We start from the raw sequence: 12,620 nt of genomic DNA, 5'->3' as shown, positions 1-12,620 counted from the left end.
TTCATGTTTTAATCTAATTACTAATGAACTCCCACTTAATACAACATCCCTCATAGTTGTTAAGTGGTACACGATCCAAATCCACTACACCAAAACCGATCATCACGTGAGATGATGTAGCTTCAATGGTGAACATCAACATGTTGATCATATCATCCATATGACTCGTGTTCAACCTTTCGGTTTCCGTTGTCCCGAGGCCATGTCTGTACATGCTAGGCTCGTCAAGCAAACCCAAGTATTCCGCGTGTGCAACATGGCTTACACCTGTTGTATGTGAATCGTTGAATCTATCACATCCGATCATCACGAGATGCTTTGAAACGACGAACTGTTACAACGGTGCATACGAGGGGAGAACACTTTATTATCTTGATATTAATGTGAGGGATCATCTTATAATGCTACCGTCGCGTTCTAAGCAAAATAAGATGCATAAAGGATTAACATCACATGCAATTCATATGTGATATGATATGGCCCTTTTGTCGTTGCGCCTTCGATCTTCATCTCCAAAGCACGGACATGATCTCCATCATCAACGGTGTAGCGTCAAGGTTCATGGCGCCGTCTTCATGGTTGTTCACCTCATGTAGCAACTATTACAACTACTTTGAAATACTACTCAACATGAAATATAAAGACAACCATAAGGCTCCTGCCGGTTGCCACAATACAATAATGATCATCTCATACATATTCATCATCACATTATGGCCATATCACATCACCAAACCCTGCAAAAACAAGTTAGACGTCTCTAATTTGGTTTGCATATTTTACGTGGTTTAGGGTTTTCGAGAGAGATCTAATCTACCTACGAACATGAACCACAACGTTGATACTAATGTTTTCAATAGAAGAGTAAATTGAATCTTCACTATAGTAGGAGAGACAGACACCCGCAAAGCCTCTTATGCAATACAAGTTGCATGTCGAACGAGGAACAAGTCTCATGAACGCGGTCATGTAAAGTTAGTCCGAGCCGCTTCATCCCACTATGCCACAAAGATGCAAAGTACTCAAACTAAAGATAACAAGAGCATCAACGCCCACAAACCATTGTGTTCTACTCGTGCAACCATCTATGCATAGACACGGCTCTGATACCACTGTAGGAAAACGTTGCATAGAAAACAAAAATTTTCCTACCGCAAACACGAAATCCAAGCCAAGATGCAATCTAGAAGACGGTAGCAACGAGGGGATTATCGAGTCTCACCCTTGAAGAGATTCCAAAGCCTACAAGAGGAGGCTCTTGTTGCTGCGGTAGACGTTCACTTGCCGCTTGCAAAAGCGCGTAGAAGATCTTGATCACGATCGGTTCGGCGCCACGAACGGGCAGCACCTCCGTACTCGGTCACACGTTCGGTTGTTGATGAAGACGACGTCCACCTCCCCGTTCCAGCGGGCAGCGGAAGTAGTAGCTCCTCTTGAATCCGACAGCACGACGGCGTGGTGTCGGTGGTGGTGGAGAAGTCCGGCGGAGCTTCGCTAAGCGTGCAGGAACTATAGAGGAGAGAGGGGGCGGCTAGGGTTTGGGAGGGGGTGGCCGGCCACTCAAGGGGGGCGGCCAGCTTGTGGTCTTGGGGTGGCCGGCCCCCTCCCTTGGCCCCTCATTATATAGGTGGATCCCAAGTGTTGGTGTCCAAGTCTTCGAATAAGACCCGAAACCAAAAACTTCCATAGGAGGGGGGAAACCTAGCCCAACTAGGACTCCCACCCAAAGGTGGGATTCCCACCTCCCATGTGGGGGGTGGCCGGCCCCCTATGGTGGAGTCCACTTGGGACTCCACCCCCACTAGGGCTGGCCGGCCATGGAGGTGGAGTCCCTTGTGGACTCCACCTTCCTTGGTGGTTTCTTCCGGACTTTTCTAGAACCTTCTAGAACCTTCCATAGAACCTTCCGCGACATTTTATTTCACATAAAATGACATCCTATATATGAATCTTATTCTCCGGACCATTCCGGAACTCCTCGTGATGTCCGGGATCTCATCCGGGACTCCGAACAAATATTCGAACTCCATTCCATAATTCAAGTACTACCATTTCAACATCCAACTTTAAGTGTGTCACCCTACGGTTCGAGAACTATGTGGACATGGTTGAGTACTCACTCCGACCAATAACCAGTAGCGGGATCTGGAGATCCATAATGGCTCCCACATATTCAACGATGACTTTAGTGATCGAATGAACCATTCACATACATTACCAATTCCCTTTGTCTCGCGATATTTTACTTGTCCGAGGTTTGATCTTCGGTATCACTCTATACCTTGTTCAACCTCGTCTCTGACAAGTACTCTTTACTAAATGCCGTGGTATGTGGTCTCTTATGAACTCATTCATATGCTTGCAAGACATTAGACGACATTCCACCGAGAGGGCCCAGAGTATATCTATCCGTCATCGGGATGGACAAATCCCACTGTTGATCCATATGCCTCAACTCATACTTTCCGGATACTTAATCCCACCTTTATAGCCACCCATTTACGCAGTGGTGTTTGGTGTAATCAAAGTACCTTTCCGGTATAAGTGATTTACATGATCTCATGGTCATAAGGACTAGGTAACTATGTATCGAAAGCTTATAGCAAATAACTTAATGACGAGATCTTATGCTACGCTTAATTGGGTGTGTCCATTACATCATTCACACAATGACATAACCTTGTTATTAATAACATCCAATGTTCATGATTATGAAACTAATCATCCATTAATCAACAAGCTAGTTTAAGAGGCATACTAGGGACTTCTTGTTTGTCTACATATCACACATGTACTAATGTTTCGGTTAATACAATTCTAGCATGATATATAAACATTTATCATAAACATAAAGATATAAATAATAACCACTTTATTATTGCCTCTAGGGCATATCTCCTTCATTTCTATGCCCATTTGAATCTTTTGGTCAAATCCTAGAGGTTTGACCAAGATTTAAACAAGTTTAAAACATGAAAATGAAAAGGGAAGCTTGTATATCCTTCTTAGTCACTCTAAAATGAAGTTTTTGGGAGGTTTTTGAAATTTCCATGTTTGAAACCCAAAACCACTTCTCTTCATGCTAGACTTCATAAGACAATTTAATTAGGGGTTAGGGGGTAGATACACGATTTGTCTGGTTTGAATATGTCCAAACCTTGCTTGTTTATCAACTTGAATGCTTACTATATGACATAAGAATGCTTACCATATGTTTGAATTTTAAAAGCATATAGTCTTCTTATGTCATATAGTAAGCATTCAAAAGTTTTTCTTTGAGAGAGTAGCATGCATTCAAAAGTTGATAAATAAGATTTGGACATATTCAAACCAGACAAATCATGTATCTACACCCCCTAACCCTAAACTCTGTCTTATGAAGTCAAGCATGAAGAGAAGTGCTTTTGGGTTTCAAACATGGAAATTTCACAAACCTCCCAAAAGCTTCATTTTACAGTGACTAAGAAGGATCCAGGCTTACCTTTTCATTTTCATTTTTTAAACTTGTTTAAATCTTGATCAAACCTAGGATTTGACCAAGATTCAAATGGGCATAAAAAATCAGGAAAAAAATCAAAAAATGAAAAAAACAAAGAACATATATAGCCCTTCTTATGTCATATATATAGTAAGCATTCAATTAAGTTGATAATTAAACAAGGTCTATACATATTCAAACCAGAAAAAAAAGCATGTATCTACCCATGCATAACCCTATACTTTTGTCTTATGAAGACGTCAAGGATGAAGAGAAGTGGATTTGGGTTTCAAACATGGAAATTTCAAAAACCTCCCAAAACATGTATATATCTACCACTAACCCTAATCTTTGTCTTATGAAGCCAAGCATATGAAGAGAAGTGATTTTGGGTTTCAAACATGGAAACTTCAAAAACCTCCCAAAAGCTTCATTTTAGAGAGACTAAGAATGATCCATGCTTACCTTTTCATTGCCATGTTTTAAACTTGTTTTAACCTTGGTCAAACCTAGTATTTGACCAAGATTCAAATGGGCGTAAAAGTTCAGAAAAAGTCAAAAATGAAAAACGAAAGCACACATATATATACTTATGTCATATAGTAAGCATTCAACTTGATAAACAAGGTCTAGACATATTCAAACAAGAAAAATCATGTATCTACACACCAAACCATAAACTCTGTCTTAAGTGGTTTTGGGTTTCAAACATGGAAATTTCACAAACCTCCCAAAAGCTTCATTTTACAGTGACTAATTAAGGAGGATCCATATATGCTTACCTTTTGGCTTAAACGTTTGAAACCAAAAACCACTTCTCTTCATGCATGCTTGACTTCATAAGACGGAGTTTAGCTAGGGCGTTAGGGGGTAGATACATGATTTTCCTGGTTTGAATATGTCTAGACCTGGTTTATCAACTTAATTGATTGTTTACTATATGACATAAGAAGACTATGTGCCTTGGTTTTTAATTTTTCTGTTTTTTTTTTGAATTTTATAACCATATATTTGAATCTTGGTCAAATCCTAGGTTTGACCAAGATTTAAACAAGTTTAAAACATGAAAATGAAAAGGGAAGGATGTATATATCTGTCACATCCCAAATTTTTCCAAAGTTTAGAATGTGAAATAAAAATAAAATCTAAGGTTGTTTGTTTGTCTTGGTTGAAAAATTCACAAAAAAATTAAAACTTTAAAGAGTTTTCAAAATGCGTGCATTGCATTCATAAGAATCATGGCATATTTGCATTCACTAGGAAATTTTTTCTGAACTTCAAATTTATAAGGAAACCTTAAACCCCGAAGTAATGCAAATACAACCTTATAAGCCTATGTGCCAATTTCAAGTTAACAAAAATGTTTTGACTTAAAAGTAGTTCCAAAATATTCTACTTTGAATAAGGAATTCACTGATATTTTATTTGTATCTTTTTGACTTAGTTTAAGTCATTTTTGAAGAAAAATTCTTTTCAAATCAAATCCAAATACTAATTCAGAAAATAAAATAGAATAAAAAATAAATAAAACAAAAAGCGGGGCACCAGCCAGGCAACTCAAACGAGTTAGCCCAGACAGGCCATGGACGCATGCGTGCACGCCCACGGAAATCAAGCGACGCAGGCACGCAGCAGCAACCGTCCGGTCCAGGTCCGCGTCCGCGTTTCTTTTTCTCTTCTTCTTCATGTGCGGGCCCCACCGCCATGTCATCATCTTCTTCAAGGCTGGAGGCGAACGGACTAGTCGCACGACCTCTGCGTTTTTCAGTTTATTTGCAATTCCTCTCGACTTGATTCCCGACGATTTAAGACACCATTTAACGAGCCGTTTGATCCTACTTAAGCCCCACTCTCTCCTCCGTAATATCCCCCAAACAACACACACCGAGAGCCCCCAGGCTGCTCGAATTCAAGCTCGAAAGTCCGCGGTACCGTCACAGTTTATCGTCGAATTCGGTAAGCTCGGTCCGCCGTTTGACCTCTAGTTTCTTCCAAACATCCTATTTCTCCCTTTCGCACCTCTCAGAGTTTGTTTCATGAAGTTTGGTGCACTAGAGTGACGGCTTCATCTTCGACTGTGGCACCGACCGCGGGAAGGATTTTTTCTTGGCCGAGTGACTTCGGAAGAAGTACTGTACCTAGACGTCCGTTTCTCCTTCTACAACTCCATCGACGCCGGAAGCCCGTCGTCAACGTCTTCGTCAACTCCTGTACTGCACCGACCCTTCCGACATCGCCGTCGACCACCTGTGCCATCAGCGGTATCGTCTTCGTCTGGTGTTGTTTTCTTCTTGGTACATATACACCTAGTACTAGAACATCAACATTGTGCAGCTACGGCAAGGTTTTAGATGAAGCAACCTACTAATTCACGTAATTGAATCGATGCCGTCTCAATAGATAAGAAACACACGACATTGTCCTAGCTTATCTACTACTAGTAATTCAGCTTGTACGACATTTTGGACAGATTTCATGGAAATTTTGAAATTCCATATCATTTAAATTACCGGTCCGAAAGATATAAATAAAGTATCCCTGGATTCAGAAAAATGTATAGAATAAGCTAGACACATCATATTGCACTTTTGCATCATGTTCATTCGCAGTTTTTGTAGAACACACAATTAGAGTATTTTCGCTATGAAATGAGTTATATAAAAGATTTTCGAGAGATCCCTTTTGCGGTTAGTGGATAATCAAAACCTCTGTACAGTAATATAATAAACAAAATCATTAGTCTCTGTTATTTTAATTCTATATTTTATATAGTGTTGTAGACCTTTCTAGTGTTAGAAAATGTTTTACATAAAGTAAACAACACTAAAATTTGAACCATGGAATCATACGTATAGTGACAACCAGAAAACATACTAAGTTGGGTTGATCATGTTTAACTCCCATGATGCATTCATATTTAATTTGTGCTTGCCTATATGTTTGTATGTGTTTATGGTGTGATATTATGTTTGTAGATTGTGGTTGCTCCGATTGCAACGAGTGTTTTTGCGAAGAGTGTACCAACTCATCCCCTTGCTAAGGCAAGTGTCACTTTTTCACTGTCCTACTGTTTCCTAAATATAATCTAGGATTTCACTAGTAGTGCATGTGTAGGATTATTTTTATTATATACGCTATGTGTCTTGCTATGATTTGATTTCCCTTTTTCACCGTAAGTAGAGTTCCTAGATATGTGGATAGATACGTGGCTGAGATATCATGACAATTTTAGATGAGGTAAAAAGATATGTTTTCCATAATGAAAACAACTTGGTTCACGAGAAACCTAGACATATTGGTATGATGGGGGCGTTTGCATGGTGAATAATGGTGGGGATCGCCGTCCAGAAATCAAAGAGAATGGACATTTTTTTTCTCGTTAAGGAATCGTAAATAGCTAGAGTTCCTTACATTGGTACTACCGTAGGCGGACTAGCATTATGTATAGGGAGTTTACCCTTACATTGGTACTGCCGTAGGTGGACTAGCATTATGTATAGACAACTTATCCTTACATTGGTACTACCGTAGGCAGACTAGCATTATGTATAGGGAGCTTACCCTTACATTGGTGTTGCCGTAGGTGGACTAGCATTATGTACAGGCAATTTACCCTTACATTGGTACCTCCATTGGTGGACTAGCATTATGTATAGGAGATCCTCCTTACATTGGTACCCCTTGGTGTGCTAGTATTATGTATAGGGATTCTATAACAAGAATTTATTTTGATACATACACAGTTAAACCGAAAGAAGACCATGTTGCAATATGCATATAATTGATAGGTGTCTTTTACGCCCACCCAACAGTGACATCTTGCCAATACAATTCAAGTGTATTGACCCTTTGTGGCTGCAACGTTTCATGTTGCAGGTTATTTTCTGACTAAGGAATCAATGAATTAGGATCACGAGTCTTCGCTCAACATGTCTGCCTGTGGCATCATGAAGACAGATGGCTCCATGCTTTAAGTTTACTTTACCGTTGTGAACTCTGAATAAGTGCTAGCTGAGAGCTATGCAAGTTGTAATGAACTATTTAATTTTACTGGATCATGCGATGTAATATTGACCTTTGCTTTTTGGTATTACATCTTAAACTGTGTGTGCTAGCAGTTCGATCCGGGACCAGCACTGTTACACAGGGATCGGCACCCTAGCGGGTGAGGTCACTACAATATCCTTCTTAGTCACTCTAAAATGAAGCTTTTGGGATGTTCTTGAAATTTTCATGCATGTTTGAAACCCAAAACGACTACTCTTCATGCTAGACTTCATAAGATCGACAGGGTGTAGATACATGATTTGTCTAGTTTGGATATACCTAGACCTCGTTTAACTTGAGTGCATACACGATATGGCATAAGAAGACTATGTGCTTTTGTTTTTCATTTTTCTAATTTTTTTGAATTTTGTGCCCACCCATTTGTATCTTGGTCAAATCCTAGGCTTGATAATGATTTAAACAAGTTTAAAATATGAAAATGCAAAGGTAAGCATGGATCCTTCTTAGTCACTCTAAAATGAAGCTTTTGGGAGGGTTTTTGAAATTTCCATGTTTGAAACCCAAAACCACTTCTCTTCATATGCTTGACTTCATAAGACGGAGTTTAGGGGTTAGGGCCGGGGTATAGATACATGATTTGTCTAGTTACTATATGACATAAGAAAACTATTTGCTTTGGTTTTTCTTTTTTCTGATTTTTTTTTCAATTTTGATGCCCATTTGAATCTTATCAAATCCTAGGTTTGACCAAGATAATTTAAACAAGCTTAAAACATGAATATGAAAAGGGAAGCATGTATCCTTCTTAGTCACTCTAAATTGTAGTTTTTGGGAGGTTTTTGAAATTTCCATGTTTGAAACCCAAAACCACTTCTCTTCATGCTTGACTTCATAAGACATAGTTTAGGGGTTAGGGGGTAGATACATGATTTGTATGGTTTGATATTTCTAGACCTTGTTTATCAACTTTAGTGCTTACTATATGACATAAGAAGACTATGTGATTTGGTTTTTCATTTTTCTGTTTTTTATTTATTTTTCTGCCCATTTGAATCTTGGTCAAATCCTAGGTTTGAACAAGATTTAGACAAGTTTAACACGTGAAATTAAACGAATAAGTAACCTTGATCCTTCTTAGTCACTCCAAAATGTACCAATTGATAGTGTTAACTTTGCTTCATGGAAAAAATAATGTCATGTAAATGAGTTAACTTGGATTTCCTACCCTTGAATCCATAGGAAACTTTGTTCTAATGCACTATAATAATCAACCAAGTTTTTACACCAACAGGTCTATCACTTACGTGTGGTGCCCACGCGTGTGGTCCCACACTTCAGTGAGCACAAGTCACGTGCAATAGGTACGCAAACTCCCAGCCATCTTCTTTGTCAAGAGAAGACGCATCAGGATGCGTATTGGAAGTCTGTGGGTCCTTCTGGATCCTTCGGTTGTCCCTCTCACAAAAAAAACAAATCTCTCTCATTCTCGGCCTCGCTCGACTCGCTCGCTCGCTCGCTCGCACCTCCTGCTCACTGACAAACCCTGCACAAAAGTCAACATCATCACCCGAAAAAGGGGAGACACCATAATGCTCTCCCTTCTTCTCTCCTTCCGAGTGATCCCTCTTCCTCCGAGTTTCACTCGACGGGCAAACACCCATGTGCTGCATAGTAATAATAATAAAAAGGTAGTACTCGTAGAAAAATCGATATACGAATCTATAATTAAATAGGTTAAACTAGGGTTTTGCCCAGTTCTACAGATCAAGGGTTCAAAAAAATCCAACATCGGGGTTCGAACAACACGATTCTAATCCAAGAATTTTTTCGACCTAGGTCACCCAAATGGCCTCAAACTATAGGGTTAGCATCTAGTGCAGTATGTGTGAAAATGTATGCACTATGTGTGCTATAACTTGTATGTCTTTCAAATTTGAACCAAATTTGAATAAGTTTGAAATATTTGAAAAGGGGCTTTTGGCTTAAACGTTTGAAACCAAAAACCACTTCTCTTCATGCATGCTTGACTTCATAAGACAGAGTTTAGCTAGGGTTAGGGGGTAGATGCATGATTTTCCTGGTTTGAATATGTCTAGACCTTGTTTATCAACTTAATTGAATGCTTACTATATGACATAAGAATACTATGTGCCTTGTTTTTTTATTTTTTGATTTTTTTAAAATTTTATGCCCATTTGAATCTTGGTCAAATCCTAGGTTTGAACATAGTTTAAACAAGTTTAAATCATGAATATGAAAAATTAAGCATCTATATATCCTTCTTAGTCACTCCAAAATGTAGCTCTTGGGAGGGTTTTTCGAAATTTCCATGTTTGAAACCAAAACCACTTCTCTTCATGCATGCTTGACTTCATAAGACAGAGTTTAGGGTTAGGGGTAGATATATACATGATTTTCTGGTTTGAATATATCTAGACCTTGTTTATCAACTTGAATGCTTACTATATATATATGACATAAGAATGTTATGTCCTTTGGTTTTTCATTCTTTTGATTTTTTATGAATTTCCATGCCCATTTGAATCTTTTGGTCAAATCCTAGAGGTTTGACCAAGATTTAAACAAGTTTAAAACATGAAAATGAAAAGGGAAGCTTGTATATCCTTCTTAGTCTATACCTAATAATAAAGGAGCTAACGTTTCCTTGGTTTGGTCGGTCTAACCAAAATTTCTGCCAAAAAGTTTCGTCAACGTATTTTTTGGACCGTTTTGCCCTCCCACCAATCCACATAATACGCACAATGCCACACAAAACGCTTCGTTCTGTTTGCGGGGTCGAAGCGTTTTCTCCGTAGCTAACCTAAAGTGGGCCTTCCTCCGTCTGTCGCCTTGGTAAGTAGACCTGTAAAAAAGCCCAGCCAATCGAGCGAGCCAGTCCCTTTACAGCACGACTCCGCGCCGCATGCCCTCTCATCGATCTCTTCTTCGACATGGACTCTGTTGCCCCGTTCATCAAGCCAAAGGCACCTATAAATAGAGGTCGAGTGCCTCGACCGATCTCCAAGCAGGGGGTCGTTGTTTGGTACACCAGCTATACCGCGGGTACACGCGTTCGGCCGGTGCCGCCGTGGATGCTGGTCTGGCTGGCGCACGGCGTGGTGGTCAAGGCCGGGTCCATGGAGAACGAGTAACTCGCACGCCCAGGCTCCTTATCTCTGTATGTGTCGAGGTCGTCAATGACAGCACGGTCCAGTCCCATACGGCGAGTTCTCTAATTATTTCGTCCGTCCGCACGACTTGGCGTACAGAGAATTTCCGGTGACTCGCGCCGGCCGAGTGATTTAGATCGGGTTGTGGACGGGTCCAATATCAAGGCCATCAAGCCCAAGGACATGTCGTATTCGGATGAGCTATATGGATGGATTCGATGATTATTAATCAAAGCAATATCCAGAGGCAGACTTGATAAAAATTGGAAACAATGGAGGACGGCCTGAAACTGCACTCACCTAAACATGACGGTGGAGTCTGATTGTGTTGAGGCTATACAGCTAATCAAGAATACAGTTTCAGCTCTCGGGCGAATGAATACTGGCGAAAAGCACGAGAAATTTCCTGAGCAAGAAGCTAGATAATCCCACTAGCGTGGGAATATGCAGGCAGACGCAGCAACTGTTTCAAACCAAAGAGTTTCAGAAAACATGCCCAACAAGCCAACATGCAGGCTACGGTGTTGCATTTGATGTTTCGGTGGAAATCAGAACGACTTCGTCCTTACCTTTTCGCCATCGAAAATCTACACTACTTCGCCACTACTATTTCGTCATTTCTGTTTTGCCGTTCATTCGAGTTCACCAGAACTCCGACCGCATGTGCTCCACACAAGGTACGCGGTGTACCCTGTTCAAGTTCTCGCATGAGATTGTATAGCCAGTTGTTAATTCACCTGATCGATATTGTATAGCCTGTTACGAATATCTGAGTGACGGTTAGTACGAGTAGAACGTGAGGATTGCTTAGATGGGGATGGATTGCTTGTTTGTACATGGTATTAGTAAGATGATTGGATTTGTTTATTACCGGTGAATTGCAAAAGTTTGTGATGTTACTTTTTTAGAGGTGATGGAGCGGCACAAGAACTGTTTGAGTATTCTCCAATTTCCATCAAGTTTTTTCTCCTTTTGCTGATATACGCCATCCTTGTTTGTGTACAATGAAACCTAATTTAAAATAAATGGCCATATGAATTTTAAGTAAGAGACTTTCGTGTTGTTTGTACATTTGAAAAAACTATTTTTAGTCGCATGATTTGATCCGTAGCAACGCACGGGTTTTGTCCTAGTCACTCTAAAATGAAGTTTTTGGGAGGTTTTTGAAATTTCCATGTTTGAAACCCAAAACCACTTCTCTTCATGCTAGACTTCATAAGACAATTTAATTAGGGGTTAGGGGGTAGATACATGATTTGTCTGGTTTGAATATGTCCAAACCTTGCTTGTTTATCAACTTGAATGCTTACTATATGACATAAGAATGCTTACCATATGTTTGAATTTTAAGAGCATATAGTCTTCTTATGTCATATAGTAAGCATTCAAAAGTTTTTCTTTGAGAGAGTAGCATGCATTCAAAAGTTGATAAATAAGATTTGGACATATTCAAACCAGACAAATCATGTATCTACACCCCCTAACCCTAAACTCTGTCTTATGAAGTCAACCATGAAGAGAAGTGCTTTTGGGTTTCAAACATGGAAATTTCACAAACCTCCCAAAAGCTTCATTTTACAGTGACTAAGAAGGATCCAGGCTTACCTTTTCATTTTCATTTTTTAAACTTGTTTAAATCTTGATCAAACCTAGGATTTGACCAAGATTCAAATGGGCATAAAAAATCAGGAAAAAATCAAAAAATGAAAAAACAAAGCACATATATAGCCTTCTTATGTCATATATATATAGTAAGCATTCAATTAAGTTGATAATTTTAAACAAGGTCTATACATATTCAAACCTGAAAAAAGCATGTATCTACCCATGCATATATAACCCTATACTTTTGTCTTATGAAGACGTCAAGGATGAAGAGAAGTGGATTTGGGTTTCAAACATGGAAATTTCAAAAACCTCCCAAAACATGTATATATCTACCCCTAAACCCTAATCTTTGTCTT

General features: G+C 39.4%; 1 long non-coding RNA gene across 1 annotated transcript; it reads left to right on the top strand.

Moving 5' to 3' along the window:
- Positions 1–5,151: 5,151 nt before the first annotated feature.
- Positions 5,152–7,595, top strand: LOC127313313 (uncharacterized). The gene is made up of 4 exons (XR_007858877.2): positions 5,152–5,434; positions 5,521–5,739; positions 6,454–6,519; positions 7,355–7,595. It is a non-coding gene; the product is annotated as an uncharacterized lncRNA (long non-coding RNA).
- The last annotated feature ends 5,025 nt before the right edge of the window (positions 7,596–12,620 follow it).

This window comes from Lolium perenne, chromosome 7, assembly GCF_019359855.2.
Source record: "Lolium perenne isolate Kyuss_39 chromosome 7, Kyuss_2.0, whole genome shotgun sequence".
Classification (NCBI taxonomy): domain Eukaryota; kingdom Viridiplantae; phylum Streptophyta; class Magnoliopsida; order Poales; family Poaceae; genus Lolium; species Lolium perenne.
This window is presented reverse-complemented; position numbering and strand designations above follow the sequence as displayed.